The sequence below is a fragment of the Anser anser genome, assembly GCF_964211835.1.
Source record: "Anser anser genome assembly, chromosome: 11".
NCBI classification, from domain to species: Eukaryota; Metazoa; Chordata; class Aves; order Anseriformes; family Anatidae; genus Anser; species Anser anser.
This window is the reverse complement of record NC_139732.1, coordinates 478,847-504,610: the sequence shown is the minus strand read 5'-3', so window position 1 is coordinate 504,610 and position 25,764 is coordinate 478,847. Positions and strand designations below refer to the sequence as shown.

At 41.6% G+C, this 25,764-nt stretch overlaps 1 pseudogene across 1 annotated transcript; it reads left to right on the top strand.

The window, feature by feature from the left end:
- The first annotated feature begins 2,170 nt into the window (after positions 1 to 2,170).
- On the top strand, positions 2,171 to 25,256 carry LOC310905326 (nuclear pore complex protein Nup153-like; annotated as a pseudogene). The gene is made up of 6 exons: positions 2,171 to 2,347; positions 4,968 to 5,181; positions 7,307 to 7,518; positions 21,990 to 22,076; positions 22,315 to 22,402; positions 24,405 to 25,256. The product of its transcript is annotated as a nuclear pore complex protein Nup153-like (transcript).
- The last annotated feature ends 508 nt before the right edge of the window (positions 25,257 to 25,764 follow it).

Here is a 25,764-nt window from a genome sequence, read left to right as displayed (position 1 = left end):
AATGGTGATGATCGCTGTCATTCTGCTGGACACACAGATACTTGCCTTTCGTTTTGGCTCATTTTTAATACCAATTAACTTCAGTGCCTCGCGTTAATAGACACCGTTTGACTGCATCGGCAAATGTTTCTGAGTCGTGAGTGTCATTAAAGGCCTGTCACCCTATGGAAATCCTTCTAAATAAGAAAAATGGCATTCAAATAAATAAATAAAGCAGCGTTTGAACTTATGAGCAAACCTAGCGTAGCTGCCTTTGACGCTGATCTGGAGGAGAAAAATCACGTTATCACACTACTATGGTTGCCTTAATAGGTTTGGTGTACATGAGGGAGGGAAGTATTATGTGATGTTTGCCTAGCTATTACATGGCCGATGCAGGAGGGGTTTTAGTCAGTTCCCTGAGCACGTATTGTTGCAGAAGTCGGTGATTTCACTGCCCAATGTCTGTTATTAAGGGCACGATTCATGTCCCGTTATCGTTTTTATTCTTTATTTATGTGTTTATTTTCTGGGGCGGCGATCTGTCACGATGCCCATCGTTCCCCTGCCGTGGGGTAGAATTTAGCGTGACGACTGCCTCCCGGACCAACGGGGCCACGAATCCGGCCTAAAACACTGCTTGTGCGTTGGTTGTCGGCGTGGGGGCTGTTGGTTGTCGGTGCGGGGGTATCGGTTGTCGGTGCGGGGCTTTTCTGACGAGCACTGTGGGCTCGGGGCGCCGTCCCACGCCCGGCGCGGTGCTGCGGCACACCAGCGGTCGGCGCCACGGCGCGGGGAGGCTCTGGAGGTGACTCCTAGCCCCGTGCTTACGGTGGCCGGGCCGGGGTTCATTATGGCGGCCGGGTCCTGAGGGCGGGAGCGGGAGGGCGGCGGGACCGGGACGGGACCGGGGCGGGGCGAGGAACGGGAGCGGCAGCGGGAGGGGGGGGCGCGCGTTCCCGTGAGGGGAGGGGGCGCGCGAGGGAGGGAGGGGGAGGGTGTGAGAAACACTCCGTAGCCAATAACTTGGGCTCAGGCGAGGAGCTCGGCGAAGCAGGAATTTATTCGCGATCGCAGTGGCGGGCGTCCCGTCCGTGCGAGGACTACCGCACACCAAATTTCCCTGGTGTATTGCCAAGCACTTCCCCGTGCAAGGGCTTACCATACACCACATTTCCCGAGACTCTTCCTTTCTCTCCCTTATCTCACGCTTCGTCCGTCTCCGGCCGCGCCCCTCGCGGAGCTGCGGAACCGCGGATCAGGACTCCACACTCGCTCCGTACAAAAGTACGTCTCAATCACACGGCACACAGAGTCTCACCCGACCCCCAAGGCAATACTTCCTATTTCTTACCTTGGTCTGTGCACAGAGTTACCGGATCAATTCTCAAAGCCGGAGTGCCTGCCTTCTTCCCTTCCCCACTCCTTCACGGATCCTGCCTCTTTCATCAGTCTCGGGCCCTCTGTCAGCTCTCCGCAGAACCGCCGCCGTCGATGCACAGGACCGCTGAAATCAGCGGGGCATGCCTTCCTGCTGCTGCGGCGGTGGGGCTCCCCAGTAGGCGACTGGCTCCCGGACGAGCCCCCAAATTGTGAGAAACACTCCGTAGCCAATAACTTGGGCTCAGGCGAGGAGCTCAGCGAAGCAGGAATTTATTCGCGATCGCAGTGGCGGGCGTCCCACGAGCAGGAGCGCCCCTGCTGGTTCCAAAACCCAGTTTATATACTTTTTGATGACGGGACCCTCCCCTGTTTCCCCACTGAGGGGGTGATCCAGGCTCACAATCTGTCTGATGCTTCCCAGACAATGCATGGCCTTCAGTTGCCGGCCTGTTAAATTTCGAATTTCTTTCGACTTTTTTACTGGTTGAAGCGGTAATGGTTCTTCACTTACCTGACTTGACTCAACACCGTGATTTTCCCCGAATTGTTCTACGGAGTCTGGTTGTCTGCATTTTACAAGGTCGCCTGCTAAGCGTTCTTATCGCTGCAAGCACACCTCGATACCCCATTCCTTACCTTTAAACAACGTAACTCTGCAAAAACAACATTTTTATTCCCACGAGGGGCAGGGCAGGCCCCGCGGCGCGTGGCGGCGGGGGGCGGGGGGGCCCCGTGACGGCACCGAACGCGGGGGGGGGGCGGTATGGCCTCGGGCGGCGCGACCGGTAGCGGCGCGACCGGCAGCGGCATGGCCGGCGGTGGCAGGGCCGGTGGCGGCGGGGCGCCGGGCGGCAGCCCAGGAGCCCGATCAGGAGGAGGAGGAGCAGGAGGAGGAGGAGGAGGAGGAGGAGCGGCCGGCGGCAAGGTGAAGAGGCGGCGCCACCGTTTGGGCGCCGCGAAGCCCCCCTGTGCCAGGAGCAAGCGGGTGAGGAGCGGCCCCCCCACAGCGGGCCCTTCCCCCTCAGCCCACCAGTTACCCCCTTACTTACCCCCTTACCTTACCCGCCCCTTTATCCCCTTAGTTACCCCCTACCCACCTCCTTACCCCCTTAGTTACCCCCTCGACCGCTTAGTTACCCCCTTAGTTACCCCCTCAACGGCTTAGTTACCCCCTTAGTTACCCCCTCAACCGTTTAGTTGCCCCCTTAGTTACCCCCTCAGCCCCTTACTAACCCCCTCAGTTACCCCCTCAGCCCCTTACTTACCCCCTTACCTTACCCGCCCCTTTATCCCCTTAGTTACCCCCTACCCACCTCCTTACCCCCTTAGTTACCCCCTCAACGGCTTAGTTACCCCCTTAGTTACCCCCTCAGCCCCTTCCTAACCCCCTCAGTTATCCCCTCAGCCCCTTACTTACCCCCTTACCCCTCTACCCAGCCCATTACCCCCCTCCTCCCCCTCCCCTTCACCCCCAGCCCGCTGCCCTCAGGACCCCCAGTGCCACCCCCAGGGCTTTCCCCGCTCCCTGCACCCCTCCTCAGCCCATCATCAATTCTCTGAACGTTACCTGCCAGGCTTTGCTTCTCGTTTGTGCTGTAGGGTACAGCAGGTTGACGGTGAAAGCGGTCCGTCAATTCGGGGTGTGAAAATCCCCGTGCTGGAGGGGGGACGCGCCGAGATCCCTCCCAGCAGCTCTTTGCTAAGAAATGTCAGGACGCCCAGAGAGATGCTCTGGAGATGCCCTCTGCACATGTTTGTTCAGCCAAAACCTCTCCGCTATTAAATGAGCAACGTAGCTGAGGGGATTGATTATCATATGCAAAACCAAGGGAGCGCTACGCATGGATAGCTGCTCAATTAGGTTTTTATCACTTGCAGAAATGCCAAGTCCCTTATACCACATATTGACAATCAATCTTGTCCATCTAAAGCTGGCCTGGAAGGGCAATGCAAACATTCCCCACGCTTACAGAGCAACCGTTGAAACCTCTGGCTTGAACAGTGCATTAATGTTGAAAGTGCCATAGCTTGCGTGTGCCGACACTGTGTAGCTAACTGATAAACCTTACACGTGGATTGAAAATAATCAGTGGAGATGGTTTTCTAACTTTTCCATTGTCTGTTATCTCTGCGTGTTTTCCAGTAGGTTTATTTAAAGAGTGTGCCAGAGCAAACACGTGCGTGGGGATATCTGGGGGATTCTGCACAGAGAATGGCTGCTGCACATCCAGCGCAGATCAAATTAACAGTAACTTATCGGGGAAGAATTTTAATGATTTGATAAATAGACAAACTGATAGGTGTTACATGTGTGCATTTATTACAGCAGTTAGCTTTGTAACCAGACGAATCGTGCAAATGTTCATAACGTAAAAGGACGAGCTTTGAGCAGATAGCTTGCTTAGAGCATTTGTCAATTAATTTCAGTTTATTTTCAATATCATGTCCACTCTGCAGAAGGTTCTGTGGCTTAATGTTAATTGTCTCTCAGTGATGCAGCTGGGGAGGCACGAAAGCGACCGATGCGATTTTGTGAGGTTATACCTCTGGTTCTGATCCCTACCCCGCTGTTTTTCTCATCCTTCCCCCTACAACTTTAGTCGATAAGTCGATTCTTAGAAATACTTAAATAGATGTGTTTTGTGTGCTTGTGATCCTAATTACAGCCCACCAAACCCTCTGTCTCTTACCATTAAGCTCTGAAGGTGCCTGGGCACTGTAGGCAGTATAGTTAGCAGCTTCAAAGTTCCTGGGAACTAGTCCTGGATCTAATTTACCTTTTTTTTTTCCCCCTGCCTGCAGGAGGGATGATTAGCAGGATGCCTAGCTCATGATTGTCAGCTTTCTGGATATTAATTTTTATTATTAATTTTTATTATTAATTATATTCATTTATATTAATTTATCTTTTATTTAACCGTAGTTCCTGGGGCTTTCGGTCAGGTGGGAATTCTCCGATCGTACCCGATGTATGCCGCAGAGTCAGTCTTCTACAAAATACAGCAACAGCTTTAGAAGGCTCTTGCAAGAGGAGGTGCTGGTGCTATAGCTATAGCTGTGTTTCTTGCAGGACATCTTCTGGGTTAGCCTGACTGTTGAGAGCAGAACTGGTTTTTGTGCGTATAGTCACTGCAATTCAGCATTACTAAAATTGAAAATATTTAGATTCACTGATTTTAATGGGTAGTATGGTCCTGACTGTCGCAGTAGATAATTGCTGAACTTCTGGTTTAGTTGGTTTTCACGGGAGGGTGCGAAGAGGAAGAGTCCTGGAACAAGTCTGTAGGTCAGGAGCTGTTCAGGCGTAGAGTTTCCTGATAGCCTTGCAGATTGACGACCTGCTGGTGAATTTTGGCAGAGGTTTCAAAACTTTGAACCTTGCCAAGGTCACTTGGAAGTGCAGACAGTGATAGGTAGTTGTAAATCAATCTTAGGTGAATTTAGGTTTACCAGAAGTGTAGCGATCCTATGCCAGGGATCAACCTCGTCGTTGTCTTCTGAATATTTGCTGTATAATATCTGTCTTCAAGGTCCGTGGAAGGTGGTATCCCAGCATATGCTGTTGACTGCGTTTCTGTAATTAAACAAGTGTTTTTTCTTTCAAGCAGGGATTAATTAGCAGAATGACAGAAACTGTGAAAAATATTGTACCGGCCTGGCTGCAGAAGTATTTCAATAAGCGTGAGGAGGAGTGTGTAGACAGAAATGAATCTGCAAACCAGGAGGAGACTCCAGTAAACTATCACCACGATTATTCAGATGAAGATACCATAATCGATGAGAGATTCACGCCTGAACCAGCAGGAATTAGTAGACGAGGTATGTGAAAAATCATTTGGAATTCTGGCCATCTGTATTTATTCACAGATTTCTAGTTTTGAATCTGAATTTCAAAAGGAAATTGGAATGAGGGTTTTGACAGAATGAAAAAAAAACAAAAAAAGTCAAAACAACTGTTTGTGAAACCGTCTTAGCTTTAAACTGTATACACAGTTACGAAGCATACATCTTATGCTCTTGGAAGGCATCAGTTAACTTTAGGTACTCTATTAGCCAGGTGCTAAATGCTGAAAATAAGTCATTTGCAAGTGTGCTGGGTTGCATTTTCCATCTTTTAAAAGATATGGAATGAAAATCTGTCTAATTGCCTAAGGCAATTAAAAAAATTAATTTGTTTTGCAGTCTTCGAAACAAAAGACTAGATGCTAGAATGGCAGAGGAAAATTCCGTCTCGTGTCCCGACTTTGTTTGTTTTGTTTTGTTTTGTTTTTGTTTTGGGCTTTGATCAATTTAGTAAAGTTCCTTGTTAACTTGATGGTGAACTGGGGAACTTGTGCACGGATGTGGTTTATGAGATTATTATCCTTAAAATATTCAATAACTTTAAGGTCTACGCGGGGGGAGGGGGTGTCTTTGAAAAGGTATTTGGACCGTTGGCAACGAGGTTTGCAACTCCTTTACCTCATGAAAGATTAATTTGTCTTATATCCAGTGCCTCTCACTGTTCCTGTAGTCCTGTTGTATAAATTTGCATCTATTCTTATTTGAGTTTCTCTTAAATTAGCTGTTTTGGGGAAGTCAGCTTTTAATAAGTGAAGAAGTTTTGTCTGAGCGTGCGTAGGTAACCATAGATAATGTGGAAAGTCAGTTGCTTCTGTTGTTGGCAGAATCAAAAAATAAGGAGGAAATATCTTTGCCTCCAATCTCATCTAATTGTAAACAAGGAGATTGATGGCTTTCTGTGTAGCTGTAGCTTGGGAATGAGTTTGGAGAAAAGAATAGAGAAGGTCTTCGTGACTGAGGAACACATGTTGGCTTTCCTATGTAACTGCGTGAAAGGAGCTTTCAGTAAGAACAGCTGCACTGCAAGCTTGCTAACTCCAGGAGATCAGGAGCAGGTGGACACCCTGGAACCTTTTGCAGCTTATGTTGCTGTCCGTGGGTGTTGCTTACTATGCTTAAGAATAAGATTTTTTTTTTTTAATTATTACTACATTTTGAAACCAATGTGTTTCTTCAGTTCTGAGGTATCAGTGTGCTGGAGCCTATATTGGGTGGCCTTCCGCCTGAAGAACTTTCTGTATCTCAAACGGTGCTGTCCTAAAAATCTGCTCATGGTTTGGAGAGCTAATTAGTGGTACTGCAGTGGTTATGAAGATTGAACTAACTAGTTTAAGCTTCAGTTCAAGTATCAAGAGGATAGTGGCTCAAAGTCATTTGAATTGCCCAGATTCCTGGGAGAGACAGTAGGCTTTCATCAGGCAAAATACCCATGAATAGTTCCATTCATTTAGCAAGATAGACTTCAAGGCCACCTATTCCAGGCCACTGGCATTGTTTGCAGACCCTTTGCTTCAAGAGGGAAAAATGCTCATCTGGTTACTTGGGTCAACATCCTTGTCCCTTGGGTCAAAATCCCAATAGTTAATGGGTAGGAGATGATGTTTTGCCTCTAACGTGAGCTGATATGGAAGAACTTGGGAAAAAAGTACTGCAAACGTTCATTTTCATGTTGTGTATTCAGATTAATGTAACCTTTGTTCCAATATTATGGAAGCTGCAGTGTTATCTGTAATTTACCGTGTAATCTCAAATTTTGTAAAGCTTATTGCAAGCTGTACATGGGAGAAGGAGTATATATGTTTGATTTAGTGAACGGCCAAGTCAGCGTTAGAGCATTTGAGCACGGGGTCAGAATGTGGTGTTGTAAATCCTCATAGTTAACTACTTCTGGATGCAACATTAATACTGTGTATCGCAAGCAGTGTTGTTGTTGTAGCCAGACAGTTAGATGCAACCGTATCTGGGTGAGGAAGAAGTTAAATTTGGCTTCTCTCTTTTTGCGCTTAGAACTTGGCAATAGCATGGCTGTCGATAGGAAACAGGTTTTGGCTTCTGTGAGCTTGTCTATAGCAAAGCTAATTATCTCCCTGTTCTTGTCTAGAACCATCCACAAGTAGATCAGCACTGAACTTCCCAGTTGTGTTAACAAGGCCCTCTCTTCATCGGAGCCGTCTGAATTATACCATGCTGGATTCTCCTGTCCCACCTTGTCAGCCCTCGACATCTTCTATATTTGGCATTGGCAGTCCTAGGCTGTCCTTGATAAAAGAAATAGAAGATTCTACCTCTCAACAAGACGATGATAACATCTCAACAACCAGTGATTCCTCCTCTAGAGCATCTGATGAAGGTGATTTTTGTGTTCTCTGTTTAATTGACTTTTTTTTTAATGTGAAGTACCTTGCGTTCTTTAATATTCCACATCACCTTAGTAAATAAAATAGGTGAATGTCAACTTTGGATGCGAGAATTAAATTGAATTTTTAGTGTTTTAGAAGTATATAATCCTATCACCTTTTTAATAGAAGCGTGCTTTGGAATACGTTTATGATACCCTGATGTTAGAAAGAGTCAATGCTGAAATATACACATTCAGCTAGGTTATATGTAAATTTTGAACTGGGACGGTAGGAAATCAGGCTGACTTGCCGTAACTTGACAACTAGGCTGATTGTCTAGAAGGAAGAGTGACTCAGAATATCTAACAGACAGCTGGTTAAATGTGAATAAGTGCAGGTGACAAATAGGAACACGAGATGTTTTCCTGTGTTTCAGCAAGAGAAGATAAAGAAACTACTCTGACATAAGCTATAGGCTGTTTTTTGACCTTTCTTGGTAGAAGGCTTCAGCTGTCAATACTTTCATGTCTTTTGCCAAATTCATTGAGGAAAGCACACCATTTTAAAATAAAAAATAAGCATCGTGTCGATGTAGGTTGGTACGTAGGTCTTCTCGCTGAAAGGGCGAACAGCAGGTTTGCAGCTTTTTCTAGTCCCCCATATAGACAGGGACTGACGTGTGCTCAGCAGGTTTTCCAGAGAACTTTTGTACAGCTGAGAGTAGAGTTGCTGGGCTTTAGCAATATAACCTGAGTGCACTAGAACTTTCTGGTGTGTCTTCGTAAAACATACATGGGCAGAAGATCGTTAACTCTTAGAGCAGCCTTTGGGGAATCTTCCAGGTTTAAAACCTGTGCGATTATGATCTGTGCTGGCCTCCAGCCTTTTACCAACACAGAAAAAAGCTTTGTCCGTACAAATGCACTGATGTTTATGCGGTCCTCTTTTATCTTAGCCTGAAGGAAAAAAAAATCTGCATTGGAAGCACAGTATTAACTTGGTAAGATTGGTGAAAACTACTTGCAGCTCTGTGAACAGTTTTCAAGTTTGTAGGTGATACTTGGTTTTCAGTCTGTACGTGAAGTTGATCTATTTAAAGAAGCTGAAGTCATGCTTATTTTTCTGTATTGAAGAACTTGAATTAGTGTGATCTTTATTGTTAAAGTTCTGTACGTACGAGAGGCATTTACATCTAGCATACGTCATTTTGGCAGATGTTGCAGTTTTAAAAAATACTTCATCGTCACTGCTCTGGCCCACAGAAGCTGAAAGAACTCATTCCCTCTCGCAGCATTCTGCAGCTAGCTCTAAGAAACCTGCATTCAGTTTATTTGTTTTTGGAGGACTGTGTCCTGTAAGTACTGCACAGTATTTCTTTTAATCAGTTTGAATGTGTACCTGTTTTTCTATCCACTTCTCATACTGTGTTTCCGTAGGTACGTGGAAGCACGTCTGTTTTTAAGCAAAACCAGCTTGGGTTTTCTCCATTTTACCCCGGAAAGACGGCCTATGCCGGTGGTGCAGCTGTAAGATCAAGGCAGCCAAAGACGGAACCTTATCAGGTATGAGAAAAGTAGTGTAGTGGGAAATAGTGATGGAAATAAAAAAAGCAGCACTGCCAAAGGAGCTTTGAGCAGGGAGCTGAATATGTGGTAACAGTTGCTCTTCTGCCCTCTTGGTCTACAAAAATAGACGTCTGAGATTGATTTCTGTTTAAATTCTTTAATGACAGTTTTTACCACAGGTAATACTTGTCAGAAAGAACAAGAATGACAGTTTGGGCTAGTTGTTGGTAGTTGGGGTTTCCTCTGTTGTTAGGTCTTTCAAAAAATTCCATTTAAGTGCCATTGTCTGCCTCTGACTACATTACGTTAAAATAACTTGATGCAAAAAAGCCAATGACAGCATAACTTTGAAAACTTGTGTTTATGGTAGCAAAAGCTACAGTAGTCAAACCTGGCTAATATTTATCTGTGGATCTTCTTTTCCAAGCATGCCTACATTCATGCTATGGATATGTTGTATAAACCTGCAGTCTTTGAAAATATCTAAAATCAACTTTGCTGATCCTTTGTTCTTCTGGTACACAGAGGCATGCAGGACTAAATGCAGTCTCAAGATAAGCAGTAACATGCTTTCTGTTTTGAACGATTCATATAGTTCTTGGAGAGAGTTATTTGCCCCCAAGAGTTCTTGGAAATAGCAAATAAAAACTGCTGACAACTCTGATTAGCTAGAGCTGAATCGAAAAGGAAAGTCAAATCAGGTTTGGTAGGAATGTATTTAAATGAAAGTGACTTTTATCGATAAATCAAAAGGAATTTGAAGAAAATGAAAACGCGGGTTTGCTGGCTCTGTTCTGACAGTCCATTTGTGCAACGGAAAAAGGGCAGTACAAGTACCTCACTTACGGGAAACCTTGAAACCTTGTGGTGCAAAGCTGGGAACCCTCTTTGGTCGGCTATTTTTGTTTTTTACAATATTACTGCATTATGGTAAAAAGAGGAACCAAAATACTAGGCTTTTAAAGGAGAGAGTAGCTTGCTTCTTGCTGCTTGCTGTGAATGACAGCAAGGTACTAGAGAGTCCAGCGAAGGGCCACCAAGAAGATCAAGGGACTGGGAGCACCTCTCCTCTGAGGAGAGGCAGGGACTGCTGGGCCTGTTTAGCATGGAGGAGATGAGGTTCAGGGGGGATCTTATTGGTGTATATAAATACCTGAATGGATGGTGCAAAGAGCATAGAGAGCCATTGTGTTTTCAGCGGTGCCCAGTGCCAGGTCAAGAGGCAACAGGCACAAACTGAAACGTGAGGCTCTGTCTGAGCATCAGGAAATGCTTTTGCACTGTGCGGCTGATGGAGCCCTGGCACGGGTTGCCCGGAGAGGCTGTGGAGTCTCCCTCTTTGGAGGTCTTCAAGAGCTGACTTGACATGGTCCTGGGCAACCTGCTCGGGGTGGCCCTGCTTGAGCGGGGGGGTAGACCAGGCGATCTCTAGAGGTCACTTCCAACCTTAACCATTCTGTGGTTCTGTGAGTCTCACTTGTGTTTTTACATGCTGCGTGGTCTGCTTCCTGTCTTCACATCGTGTGATAAGCACAGTGTGGTTATATGAGGGGTTTAACCTGGGAAGAAAAAAAGTCACACCAAAGGAAGTTTTCGACTGATATTTGAAGTTGGGTGGTGCAAATAAACAGTTTACTTTTTCAGTGTAATGTTTAGATCTGTTACAGTTTAAATCAGATCTTTATCTTTTAAGACAAAGATTTGCAGCCAACTTTAATCTTGGGGGAAGGGAGGAAGCAAGAGAGAAGTAAAACTAGTTCCTGGTTATGACTGTATACACTGATTTTAAGATGGTACACTTAGACCATCGTGAAACTCTGAGGTCTGTGTTGTTACTGAAAATGCTTTCTGTACCACAAGCCTTTTCTTGAGTTCTGTTTCCCTGATTACTGCTTCGGAGGCCTTAGCAGTCCTAGCATCATCCGTCTTGACCTTTTACAAGTACGGAGTTCTTTTATTGCTCGTGCAACAAGCACGTGCAAGATGCACTGAGGCCCAAGGTAAACTTCATTAAACTCCGAATGTATTCTCTTCTTTATGGCTTAAAATCCCAGTGACTGCATTTTTCTCTGTCATCAGAATATATTGATTGTATCATCAGTGTAGCCTTGGGACGTAAAAAACATGCCTCCTTAGCTGAGAATTGACCATTGTAACACTTAAAATGCTAATTTTTCAGGCACAAAAGAGAGCGAAAGCTGGACAAGAAACTGTGTGGTCCCACGCTACCTTAAGTACCTCAGCACGGCGCATCTTGGAGGCAATGGAGAAGCTGTCAAGCCCTTTGTTGGTAAATAGCACTTCTTTTAATCTGTTTTTGCTTCATGTGTTTATAAAACTTAGTAAATGTGCCATCAAAGCATAAAGATAAAATTATTCTTCCTTACGTTGTGGCCGGTTTAATTTATTGCGCTGTTTTTTCAACAGGATGCTAAAAGAATGGCATCTGTTTTGCTGCTGTGTTGTGTAAGTTGACCATGAACCCCCACATTTTTGTTGCAGGGAACCCTCTCTCTCAGGAGAAAAAAATTGCCCTCTAATAGTTATGCTTTGTTTTTTCCTCAGCCTCCGGACATAGATAAACTGGATATTACTGACTTCCAGTCCAAACGAAGAAAGGTAAGAACCAATAATGTCTTAAGCTGAGGTAGATAACTTTTTCAATGCTTTATCACTATTAGAAAAATTTTCTCAAACCTCAGTGACAACATAGACATCAAATCAAGTTAATATTGGCATGTATCCACAGTAGATGATGGGCTGTGAAGATTACTCAGGTTAAGAATTATGTTATCTTTGTAAGTTGAGAGCAACAACTCTAGAACACACCAAGTCGTTTTATCTTGTCCCCCAACTTGGGGTGAAGCTGCATATTAAAATTCCTCTTGAGGCAAGTTTTCTCTTGAAGAAATGATCACAAATAGAAAAATACTGATTGAGTGGTCATATAGACTTTGTACAGACTTCCGTGTTCATTCGGGCACAGAAAACTAGTTTTTGTGCTTTTTATCACCATTCAAAGTAAAGAGGAGGAAAATTGTTAATTTCCGACGCTATAAATCTTACGCTCCTAATTTCCTATTTGGAGGTAGCACAGAACTGGTGAGAATGCTGTGGTAAAGCATGATTTCCTTTCATTTTGTTTAAAAAATGAAAACTAGTCATCTTTTTTTGATGACTTTAGTTAGGGGTATCATTAAATTGCAAAACTGTACCAGGCAGAATAGCTCTTGGTGTATTAAATGCCTAAATGGGGGAATTAATATTTTTCATTTTTACCTTTAAAACCAGCGATGAACCATCGTTGGAGTCTGATAAATTTTCCATAAAATTAAATGGGCATCTCTTTCTGCGAAAACATCTGTGTTTCCAGTATCAGTCTGAGTGTACAAATGACCACTTGTTAAGTGTATGGGCTTCTTAGGCTGGAAATCAAAGTGGACAGTAATACTGGTTGCTTATTGCTTTTAACTCTTTCAATCTCTGTATTGTTTAGCCAGCACAATCTCCATTTGGTAAAGTTCTAAAATGAATGTAGCAGCAACTGCTTAGTTTTTAGGGGGGTAGAGGTTTTTTTTTTTCTTTTTCTTTTCCGACGCTATAAATCTTACGCTCCTAAATTCCTATTTGGAGGTAGCACAGAACTGGTGATAATGCTGTGGTAAAGCATGATTTCCTTTCATTTTCTTTAAAAAATGAAAACTAGTCATCTTTTTTTGACGACTTTAGTTAGGGGTATCCTTGGGCTTATTAAATTACAAAACCCTTAAATGACCACTTGAAGATCAGGTGACTGAAGGAAATAACAAGATGTGCAAACTTTTCATCTTCTGTTCTAATGAGAAAAGGGACAGTGTCTCAAGAAGTTTCTGTGCTAATTCCTTGATTGGATGGATGTATAATTAAGTTTACAATCACTTCAGAGTTTACAAACATCTCAGATTTCCTGGACCATCTTTTCACCATCTGCCAAATTACAAGGGCATGGAGAAGTGAAGTATATCATAAATATTATCCAAATAACTAAAACCAAATCTGGTGTGAATTCTCAGTTATATTATAGCAATACACCTGTGATAAGGCATTAAGAAAGATCTGCCAGATTTGCAACAGAGAGCCTGAAATTGTCAGCCACTAAATGAATGTTGCACGCAGCTGTCAGTGGGTGAAAGGAGATAGATTGTCTATTCATAATACTAGAATTCATAATGGTGGCGGGAGAAGGGTAGCCCGTGATGAGAAGCAATTATTTGCTGAGGAGACGATCGTGTGTTTTCCTGCTAAAGTGAACATGCGGTTGACGGAACACTTGTGCACTCAGGCTAAACTTCTGCAGTGGGTAGCAGTGATGTGGTATTTTTCTTATTTCAAGGAGCTGTACCAGGCAGAATAGCTCTTGGTGTATTGAATGCCTAACTGGGGGAATTAATATTTTTCTTTTTTACCTTTAAAACCAGCAATGAACCATCGTTCACTCGAAGTAGATTTGTGAACTTACATAAAACATGTCTTATTCAAGGTTTCAAACTGAATGTAATATTTTTTAGAAAGATGTATTTTTATATACTTTAGAGAGAGTGTGAATTCTATTACTAAGAGCTGGGAGATACTGTGAAATTAAAGCTGCAGTGTAAACAAAAATTTCCTGTTGGTATTGATTTGAACAATAGCATGCTTCCTAAGACTGTATTTTCTGATCCTTAAGACCGCAGGCGGAGCCATCGGTAAATCTTGTAGCCTTTAGGGTTTGTTTTCTGTCTGACAGTTCAGTTAAGTCAGTTTTGCAGAACACGCAGTGGTCTGTGTTAAAAATTAACTCTGGTCTGTGAAAATGCTTTGAAAAGGGAAGTCAAACCCACTACGTGAAGTGCATCTAATGCACATGTAAAGCATTGGATCATATTTTAATGAATGAGATTATTGTAAGACTGACAAGTTGGTTTTTTTGAGTGTGTTCTATTGTTTGTGTAACTTTGAAGAGGGAAAATGTAGGGGATGTGAAGCCCAGAAGCCTGTATAATTAGTTGCTTAACACTTCGAATGTTAAATTAATGAATTAAGCTACTGAAAAAAAAAAATCACAGTGTGGGCAGAGGAAAAGATAGGAGCATATTCTAGGAACATGGATTATTTTAATTATGGTAGCATGAATTATTTTGTCTATGAAGCTAACTGCCAAATTTTGAAATGGAATTCAGTCAGACTTTGGCTACTTATATATAGCTTTATGGATTTCGTTACTGGTTTTCTGGTGATTTCCCTCTACAAGTTGAACGGTCTTCAGAATTTTCAAATCGTATTCACTGAGTGCCAAGACCGATGGGGGGAGGTTTATAGTTCTGTAATTTGTTTTCATCAATAAATATTGGAATTAATTTGGGTGGACGTAAGGATAAATTGATTGCTGTTTCCCTTTCAAAGCTGGAATCCCAGAATGCATTCCAGCCTCCACCTGTTAAGAGACTTGTGACACCAACGGTAAACCGTCAACCGATGCGTTATACGCGGTATTCTGAACCATCACCGACTTCAACTACTCAGTCCAGCAAAATTTGCCAGAGAGTAGACACAAAGTTCCAAGTGAGTACATTTTTGAGTCCTTATGTGCCTGTTTTTTTTTTCCAGTCTTGGAATGTTTCTCAAACCAATTGTTATCCTATCTTTGCAAAAAGTACTGATAGTATGTTTGAGGCGAGCTTTAAGGCAGTGGGAACCATTGTGAAATAGATTGAGCTTTTATGGATTTAATTCTGTTTTTGGAACACTCAGTGTCTTGTGGTTGTTTTCACGATGTCATGATGTGCTATTGAGTCATCCTGTTGTCAGTGAAAGAATATTAAAAGACAGAAATGTTTTCCTTTTATATTCTCATGTACACAAAGCTGTCACTGATGAAACATGCTCGTGTTCTGTGTAAACTATTCCAGGTGAGCTATGTGCTCCAAGTGAGAGTTCTGACAATGTGCTGAGTTATCGGTTTTGATTGCTTTGGAGTAGATGGAGTCTAATAAATTTTCCATAAAATTAAATGGGCATCTCTTTCTGCGAAAACATCTGTGTTTCCAGTATCAGTCTGAGTGTACAAATGACCACGTGTTAAGTGTATGGGCTTCTTAGGCTGGAAATCAAAGTGGACAGTAATACTGGTTGCTTATTGCTTTTAACTCTTTCAATCTCTGTATTGTTTAGCCAGCACAATCTCCATTTGGTAAAGTTCTAAAATGAATGTAGCAGCAACTGCTTAGTTTTTAGGGGGGTAGAGGTTTTTTTTTTCCTTGTTTGTTCATAAATGACAGAAAACAGAAAAGTATGTCCCTTTTACGGGGTTGGTAAACACAAGTTTTGATGAAAACTCTCCCCCCCACACACACAATTTTTGTCATTTTGTTTAAAATAATTACTTTCTTTGTTAGAGGATTTGACAAATTTGATTTAGTGTTCTATCAGTTTGTCCTCAATGCTGAGTGAAGCAGTGTGCTTACTTTAGCCCCAAAATTTAACTGAACTGTACCCACAATGCTGAATTAGGGAACAACGTTAAGTAGGTGAGGTGTATTCAGTGCTATAAAATTAAAAATAAATAAATAAAATAAAAACCACAAAAAACCACATGAAGTGGTTGTTGGTACTTTGTGTATTCTGTACATATTCAGCTAAGTCTTGAACTAAACTTAACTTGCAGGGGATGAGAGAGAAGACTTTGCCTGCAGAACAGCGAGCAGAACCATCTGAAAGGTATGACATCTATTAATTTAAAACTTACTTGAAGGAAGAAAGACATCTCCTTTTTCAGTACAGTCTGCACCTGAAAGGTGGTGACAGTTCTCAGTAAAAGGAATGGGAAATCCAATGAAAATTTTGTATTTTGAGGGAGCTGCAAAGTCTGGATTGTGTTTGAAGATCAATAGAACTTTGAGAAAATTGTTGTTTTTATGAACGGAAGGAAGATGAGCAAGAATAAAAGTACTGATACACCACTTTTTATCCCAAGTTTATCTTCTGAGTAGGATACGAAGATGGGAAATGAGGCACGTTTTCTGTATCCACAGAAAGGATCTTTGCTATTGGAGGCCTAATTTTTTCCTTCTACAGGAAATATGGCTCATTTTGTAGTTTAACTAAATCTGTAGCGTTACAAATTTTGCTTTGACAGATATTTCATGGTTTATAACTCAGTTTACTTATAACAAAATAATTTGTCCCTCCTAATGTTCCCTAGGGGAAAAGCTATTAGTTTTAGCTATTTAATTGCTTGCAGTTTGAAAGCTCTGTCCTAATGGGATGATTCTTTCTGAAGTATTCTTTAGAAGGTGAAGTAGGGGAAGTGAGTTACAGTTCAGGAGGATGTTTATTGATGTGTTTTTTTCTTTATTTTTTAAGCAAAAACATGGAGGAAGATTTATGATTTATTATTCTTTTTTTTAATACTCCTTTCATGATGAAGTTAATTGTCTGCTTTGAGTTCACATGAAGACCATGTGTTCTTTAGAATCATTTGAGGCCAAATGCTAACTCATCTCTAAAATAAAAAAAATCCAGCAGAATTAATTGAATTTCTTCTTGAGGAGACTGCTTTGTGTTATACTGCTTTCTTGGTTTAGGTCAAATGAGTTATCCTCCAGATAATATTGATGGCTCTTCCTTCTGGGCAAATGGTGTTTTGGGTAATAATGCTTGAGTTAAGAGACTTTGCACTCGGTTTTTAGGGGGTCGCTCTTTTCAAAGAACAGTAGCAGGGAATTTTGTTGACTCTATGCTCATCTGCCAAGCAATTCTTATGTGACCATGGGCATTCTTTGGCTTGCAGAAAGAACTCAACACTTTGTTTTGGCATCTAAAAGTTGGACTTCACAACAACCACCTTTTTAGGGGTGGAAGCGACTGGCTTTAAGGTTCTGGTACAGGTGCAATCAGGTGCTGGGTTGTAATTATGTTTTTTTCAAACTGTTCTAAATTGTCTCTGTTAGAACTCCTTTCTACTTCTCCATTTAGGAAGGAGATAGAGCAAACTCATACTGCTTTTGATTTCGTTCACAAAGTTTATTGCAGTGCCCTACCTTTTGTTTGTAGAGTAGGTAGTGGTGGTAGTGTTTTTTGTGATGCTGGTCTCTGTTGGGTGCCATGTTCTGGAGCAGGAGCACCACACTGATCTGCTGGCAAGAGTCCCTTTGGACAGTTGAGTTGGAATACTCAGTAAATCTCTGGCCCACCAATGCTATATATCTATGTGTGTGTGTGTGTGTGTATATATTTTAAACCTGAGTCCAATTGTAGATTAGACTTGCTTGAAGGCTGACAATTGTCTTTGCCCCCTTGAAGCTCACAGGTGTTAACAGAAAGAGGAATATGGGCTGTTATGGGCAAGCGATAGTTGTCTGAATGAAGATCTATTTTGATGTAAGACTTTTTTCAGAATTCTAATGGATTGACAGTTTGGATTAGAGAAAAGTCTGAGCATCTGCCTTAGGGATCTGTCTTCCTCTATGCAGTTACAGTGCTAAGCAGGCTGTTGTCAAGTATTTGACAAGTTTAGACCAGTTCTCCTCCTCAGTATTGTGGGAGTTTGACCTGGTGTCTTCCAGTGCGATCTAATGCACTTCTGTACTGACTGACTGATTGGCTGCAAGATAAGCTTTGATGTCACGGTTTTTCCAGGCATACTTCATTTTCTTGCCATAGTACTTTTGTTAGAGTTATTCCCTATTCCACTTCTGGTTTGGGTTATTTTTTCCCCATTTGCTCTTGGATTAGGATATCTTTCTGGTTTTGAGCTAGGCTTTTTTAAGTACCAGAAAAACGCCTTTGTATGCCTTACAAAAGGGATCTGTATTCATGTCTGAAAAGACTTCTGGAATGTTGGCATACCCAAACACCTCTGCTGTTCCTGCTGATGGCCACATGAAAGCCAGAGCTGCTTCTGAAGCTTAGGCCATATTACCTTGCCACACAAGTCTAAGGCGTCCCTATTCTATCAGAGCTGTTGGCAGTGTTTCCCATGTGTATGTGTGCATATGTGCACTCTTTCTGTATTTTTGTGAGCTGTTCTTTTATATCCCTGCAAAAGATACACGTGCATCGCAGAATCAGAGAACCAGTCCTATTTAAAGGAAGCACTGGAAAATAACAATCTAAATCAGCTCTTCTATTTCAGGTCTTCTGGCTTAGTCATTGTTCCCGTGTGAACGGTGCACTTATGTATGTCCTTTTCATTGCTGCTGTTAATAAAGTTTTTCCTATTTAGAACATCAAGTATTTACCAGCGTTTAGCAACTTGTGAGACAGCTTTAGTTTTTTTCTGATCAGCAGGTTTCAATTCTAGGACTAATAACAGCTCTAATATCTTGAAAAAAAAATTTGGCTGGTAATTTTTTTTTCTCTTGTTTCCCCCAACTTCTGTACTGTCGTGTGCTAGCAATGTGACCAGCTACAAATTCAGTACTGCTGCGTCCAATGGTCTGTCTTCAGGAGTGAGTAGCGGAGGTGGCAAAATGAGAAGGGAAAGAGGAATACACTATTTATCAAGAGCTGTACAAGAACAGGTAAGTGACTCTTAAATTAATTGCTGTCACTGAGCTTACTGAAGTAACTAGCTAAGTGTGTCAGTTTTATTGCATCATAGTAAATTATAACAATACCGCTTTATTTTTGCATTGTTTTTGTTTTCTTGTGGGTTTCAGAGCAGGCTCCAATTGATTTCCTGTGTTTGAATACCTGAACTTTGCTTATGTAATTTTGAAATTTTTAATTCTCTTACCTTGGAGATTCTTCAAACTATAACATTTCTCGTTAGCAATTGAATGAATGAGTCCTAAGAAGAGAAGTTTTGGTGAAGGTTTGTATAGTTTTTCTACAGGAATGATACTTGAAACGAGTGCCAAGTATAAAAAGAAAAAAAAAGCTTAATTTTTGGTTTCATATTTAAGTCATACAGAAAGATACAGGCCAAGAGTGTGAAAAAGAGTAGTAGAAGAGAGCATTCTGCATGTCTGCTAACGATGACTCAGTTTTTGATACTCACCAAACTCATTGTGAGAGAGTTTTTTTCTCATTTTAATAGGAAAAATCTATTCCATAAAACTATGACCATGAATATTCAGATTATTTTTTCTTTTATTGGATGTTATATAAGCTGCCTGTAAGTTAATTTAAGTATTTACGTTAACATTAAGTATTTAATTAATATTAAGTTAATATTAAGTATTTAAGTTAATTTAAGTTTCAAATCATTAAATGGGACTTCCAGATGATGCAATATAAAGAAATCATAAACACTGTTGTTTATTCCTGTAACGCAAATAAAATAATGGTCCAAATATCAAAAGTTCCATAAACTTTTCAAATCAAAACTGTGAAACAGATGTAAGCTACAGGATGCACTGAATATCAGTAGTACCAACTTACATCCCTTCCTAGTCATTTCTAAGTAGATCATGATAGTACTGTACAAATTTCGGTCAGATTTCCTATGCCATTTAAAACATAACTCATCCAATCTTAGTAATCAAATAAAGTAAGTGGCAGGGATGAAAATTGAAGTTGTTAAGAGGCTCTCTTCTGATTTTTATATTTGCATCCTGATACATGGTATAGACTGTATTTACCAGAACACAATCTTCAGTGCTGCTAGTCTGACTTTCTTTGGTGCTTTTTGTGTTTAGTTTGGTTGTTGAACCTACCTGCTTCTTTAAACATTACCTTTTTCCACGTTCACTGCTGTAGTGACTTTAGAAACTTTGGCAGCTATCCCGCCTAATTTTGCAAGAGGAACACTTTCTCACTTGTCTTGAGAGTGTACTCTTAATTGAAGCCATGCGAGGGTAGTTAGAAAGGATGATGCTTCTCTAGAGCTTTGATGACTAAAGTATAGAAAAGAAAGAAAAAAAATGTGATCTGTGCGTCTCTGTTCTGCACAGGTTTTGAGTTAACTTTCAGTGTTCTTGCTGTACAGTTGTTGAATAGAGTATAATGTGGAAGCAGGCCTGCCATAAATTAAAATGACGTGGTAGACAGAGGTGGGGAGATCGGGATTTCTTCTGGAAACTTGCTTTCTCTTAATTTGTATGGATTTTTGTTCTATTTAATTTTGTTAATAAATTGGGTGGGATGGGGTGAGAAAGTAGTATGTCTTGTATAAGAAAAATTAAAATTTGCAACTTTAGGAAGTGGAGGAACCAGTGCTACCGAACATACCCCTACCCATCAGTGCTGCATCGCTGCCTCAGTTCAATTCTAGTTTCATTGGTAGTAGCGCTGTCTCAGCGTCACCGAGCGCTGTTTCAACAGCAGCAATGAGCACGGCAACTCCAGCAGCTGCGACGGGCATGGCAAATCCATCAGAGGTGGAGGGCATGACAGATCCATCAGAGGTGGAGGGCATGACAGATCCATCGGAGGTGGAGGACTTGACAGATCTATCAGAGGAGGAGGTGGAGGACATGATTTATACAACGGCGACGTCAGGCATAACGTGTTCAACAGTGCCCTCAGGCTTGACATGTCCAATAATGGCGGCGGGCATGCCATACCTGCTGATGACAAAGGACATATCAAGGTCAACAGCGGCAACGACAAGCGTGGCAAATTCAACGGAGGCGGCAGGCATGGCAGATGCAGCAGCGATGGCGGCGGGCAAGGTAAATCTTTATGCTATAAATAATGTTTACAATGAGTATACTGCTTTATTGCGAGTTGACTTTTTCTGTGGTGCTCATGAAACTAACAAATATTAGTTTCTACGCAGCTGAATGAATTGGGGTTGTATGCCAGTTTGGGGAAAAAGGCATAAATGTTTTGATTCTGCTTCTCTCAGTCTTAGAGCCTGCCAACTCCCATTTAACGTGATTGTATAACTGCTTCAAATGCTGTGGAAGTCTGCGGGGGAAGGGGGGTGTGGACTTTATGCCAAGTTATTTATAGTGGTTTTGGCAGGGGTAGAGTTAATTTTCTTCGTAGTAGATGATGCTGTGTTGCAGATTTGTGAGCAAAACAGTGTTGGTAAGGCACTGGTGTTTTAGCTGTTGCTGAGCAGTGCTTACACAGTGACAAGTCCTTTTCTGTGTCTCACGCTGCCCTGCCAGCGAGGAGGTCGGGGATGCACAAGAGGCTGGGAGGGCACTCAGCCAGGACAGCGGAGCCCAGAGGACCGAAGGGATATTCCACACCATTTAGCATCGTGCTCAGCAATAAATGCTGGGGGAAAGAAGGGGAAGGAGTGGGGAGTATGTACAGGGTTATGGCATTTGTCTTTCCAGGTAGCCATTACATGCGATGAGTCATTAATGCTACCTCAAATTTAACAACTTTACTTCTTTACTTCCAGTTCTTTTCCCTGTTCCATTTGGAGGGAGTGAGCGAGTGGCTGTGTGGTGCTTAGTTGCCTGCAATGGTTAAACCACAACTTTATTTAAGTTATTAAATTAGAGGTAACGTGGTCATATAAGCCTCACATAGAATGAGCCTAGGGTGCAATAATTGGCATATTATTGCAATAAAATAAACATTAATCTGTTCCAGAGTACTTGAAATATTTTTTGTACGGTTTGAAGTAGACAGCTGCTTTAACATGTTGAGGTGTTTGCTGAAGTTCTTGGAGTATCATTGGGCTGAGTTTGCCGTTCTTCAGCTTCCTGGCTTGCTTTTCCGTGCATTTAGACCTAAGTAGCATCTCCAGCTTTTCCTCTCAGTTTCTGGAATTTGGTTTTGAAGATATTGTCCTATACCCACTTGGAAACTTCCCTGTGTTTTATTATTACTTTTATCTACAAAATAACTCAAACATCAGGTTTTTCGACGTCACTGCGGGACTTCTGTTGGGTAGTGAATTCAGGTAGTTGTTGCTCTTAAATATAAACCTTTAATTCTTTTGAAAATACAGATACAACCAACAAGTACTGTTAGCAGTCCTGAGTTCGCGTTTTCATCTCCAGTTGTGAAATCTACTGAGGCAGAAGTGCTACCTACGTCTTCTGTAAGTAAAATAATAAAGGAGCTTGACTTTTTTTCTTAGGCATTTAGTAGGCTGTTGCAGAACACTAAAGCAGAATCTGCCTTGATGGAGAAAAGTATGTAGGCTTCTGGCTTATAATTTGTCATTCAGCATGCGTGCTACAAATGTGAAGAGCAGCTTTCAGATTTGGTTTTGTGTGTGCATTCGATTGAAGTTCCTGTGGCTTGAGAATCTGAAAAACCTCTCTTGTTCATAGCAGATTGGGTTTACATTTAGTGTTCCCGTTGTAAAATCGGCAGAACTTTCTGGACCCAGTGGTACTCCAGTGACGCCCTTTCTTACCCTAGGTAACTGAAACTTTAGCACTTCAGATCTGAAGTGCTGATTTTCCTTTTTTTCTTTATTAAATCTTCAATCTGTCCTGTCTGCGCATGCTAGCAATTCCAGGCAGTGTTGGACTTCTGCAGTATTTTTCCAGTGACAGATCTGCTTTTATATTTTTTTTTTTGTTTTGTTGCTTTTTGTTTTGCTTGTAATCATAAAGCATTGCAAAGTAAGTAGAATTTGTGAAGATTCTTATGTGAGAAGCATGAAAGCTGGAAATTCTTGTTTCTAACAAAAGTGAGTATAATCTGCTCTAACTAGGTCACATTGTGAAAGCTGTTTTTGTTTTCTTTTGTTTCAAAAGACACCACCACCTCAACCAACATCAACACACAGAAAGAGGAGGTCAAAGATTTTGCTGGTGGTCCCTTCACCACTGCCCACGTCTTAAAGGAAGGAAGCGTCTTAGACGTTCTAAAAAATCCTGGAGAGATAATGAACTCCTTTTAAAAAGATGCTGCAAAAAATACGCTAGCATTTTTTATTAAAAAAAAAACCAACACACGACTTATGGTTAATAGAGTATCTGCTATAAATATGAATGTAGGAGAGCATTACATTAAGCGCTGCGTTTGTTAGGGTGCATCTGCCCCCTTCTATTCTAAGTGGTGTTTGTTGCTGGAAGTAAAACTGCAAGATGAAAAGCAGATGGGTTGCATCTCCTTTACGTGTTAGGATGTAATTGTAAATGAGGTACTAAGAGAATTAGCCAGATAATCGGTGTTTCATTTTAAGTAAATACAATTTGTGGAATTGAAAAGGAAATGTTTGTAAAGCTCAACACTCCTGTCCCACCTTCAGCCCAGGTGAAGAAAGAATAGGAAAGAGCTTCAGTTCCAAATACATGGCGAAAGCTGCGAATCTTTGGGCCTTAGCTTACAATGGCTCCTGTGGATTAAAATTTAAACTGCAAACAGAAGTGGAGTGTTTTACGTTAAAAACCCTTTTCTGAATTTTGTTTTTAAGCAATTGCAATTGTTTTCAACAGTTTCATAAAGTGTGTCTGTGGAAGAGATATCTTTTAAGAAAAAGGGCTTTATTGAATTTGATCTTTTCCCAAAAGTCTTCTTCTAACTTACATACTTGTGAAGAAGGCAGCACATTTCTCTACTGGAAAGAGCTAAGTGAGAGAAAATACATTGTGCATTTTGTTTAAGGAAAGACCTCTGAGTGAAGTGACATTCACTTTCTTTATCGGTTTAAAAGAAGCAGAATCTAAATCCACATTGTTCAAAGACTTCATTTTTGACTAAAAAAAAACCAACAAACAAACCACAAAACAACTATGTTCAAGGTAGATTTACAAGCAACTTGAGCTGCTGTTTAAGATGCATTTCCTTTAGTCTTTCTGTATTAGTAGCTTGTCTTTCCTGTTAAAATTGCCACCTTTTAAATAAGGAGTTGTCCTGTGTCCGATGCATTTTGAAAAAGATTATAGAAAATTAGACAGTTGTTCAATTGTCTTGAGTTTTTATTATTTAATTAATATTCAGCATCTGTGGGAAAATACCGCATGGATTGCTGCTCCGAGTACAAACTTCTGTACAGTTACTGGAGTAGATTTGAGTCATCTGCTACGGAAGGAGGAGCTTTAGAAATTTGATTCGATTGGGCATCGCGTCTTAATCAAATTGTATTATTTCCATTCCACGTTGGACTGTCAGATTTCAGTCAGCTACTGTCTGTTTGTACTTGTATCGACCAGTGAAAATGTTGATTTAAAGCTTGCTTGGAAACAAAGAGTTAAATGAAGCTTTAACGAAATGTTCTGTTGTGACCCAGTGCAGCAGATGAAATTTCATCCGTTTAGATAAGATTTCTGGGGACTTCCTGTTGCGCTCGATCTGAATGTCTAGTTGTAACCATTGGCACCTGAGTTGAAATTTTTGCCCTCTAGTAAAGTCACTTAGTTACATGTAGTGAGGTGCTGCGCTAACAGGAAGACTTTTTTTTCTTGCTTCCTAGACTTTGGATTGTTGAAAACACGCTCTTCTACGTCTGCACAACCTACAACAAGCACAGTGGTTTATACTAGGCCTGCAATAACAACTTTTTCTGCAGGTAAAGAGACTTCTAAACAAGCATCGTACTGGCAATCTGATACATGTGACCCTTTTCTGCAAAACAAAGACATAAAGGACAAATGTGTAACTTGTCAAGCTACTAAAGCCTCAACAGTTGAGAGTATGAAACAGACAGTAAGTTCAAGTCAATGCGACACCTCAAAGCCAGCAGCGCCCCCAGCAGGGATGCTGGGCTTTGGAGACAAATTCAAAACAGTACCTGGAACGTGGGATTGTGATACATGTCTTGTCCAAAACAAACCGGAAGCTACAAAATGTATAGCATGTGAGACACCAAAACCTGGAACGGGAGTAATGCCTGCTCTGACATGACCAGTGGTCACAGACAGCTCGGTGACAGTGACATCCTCCTCGAGCAGCACTGACACAACAGCCACTCTGGGCTTTGGAGACAAATTTAAGAAGGCGAAAGGCTCTTGGGACTGTGGAATATGCCTTGTACCAAATAAGACGGAAGATAACAAATGTGTAGCCTGTCAGTCTGAGAAACCAGGTATGGTCCTTTTTTTCCTGTTGTTTCCATCCTAGCCTCTGTGAATCTTGTACAGAATAAAAGTACGTTGCATATATGGAATATTTTAAGCAACACGATTCCCAGGTACGGTTGATGGATTAGCGGCTGTCTGCAGGATTGGTTTACAGGCACTTCAGAGGTCTCAGCCCAGGTTCCAGCCTGTCGCATAAATTGAACTGATTGTGAAATGTATTAGTACGGAGCTGGATCAATGCAGATACCCCCGGCTTTGCAGCTGGTGAGGGAAGATGGCTGAAGTGGGTGACTTAATTTAAAAACAACATAGTGATTTTTCACTGGCGAAAATGAGAACTCCATAGAAAGAGTTAAAAATGACTGCGTTTTTCTCTTTCAAAAAATAAGTAAAAAAAATTACAGAATGTGTCCAAAATGCCTCTACTCACCGTTTGTATGTAATTGAGGGGAGATGTGAAGCCAGATTTCAAGACAGTGTAGTCTTAACTAGTCTTAAGCTAAAGCAGAGAGATGCCTATGAAGGTCAGTGGTAGGCTTCAAGAAAGCGAGTGACCCGCTGGGTAACTTCTTCAGGGCAGTACTGGGTTGTTTCCCATTGTGTGTGACCGTAATTGATTTTGAGCGTGGTTGTATTGTTTTTAAAATACGATTCTAATTCTAACTTTGACTCTAAATGTCATTTAACATGCCATTACATCGAAAAACACCTGTGCAAATATATCGTGGAAGAAACAAATTAAGATGGACTAGA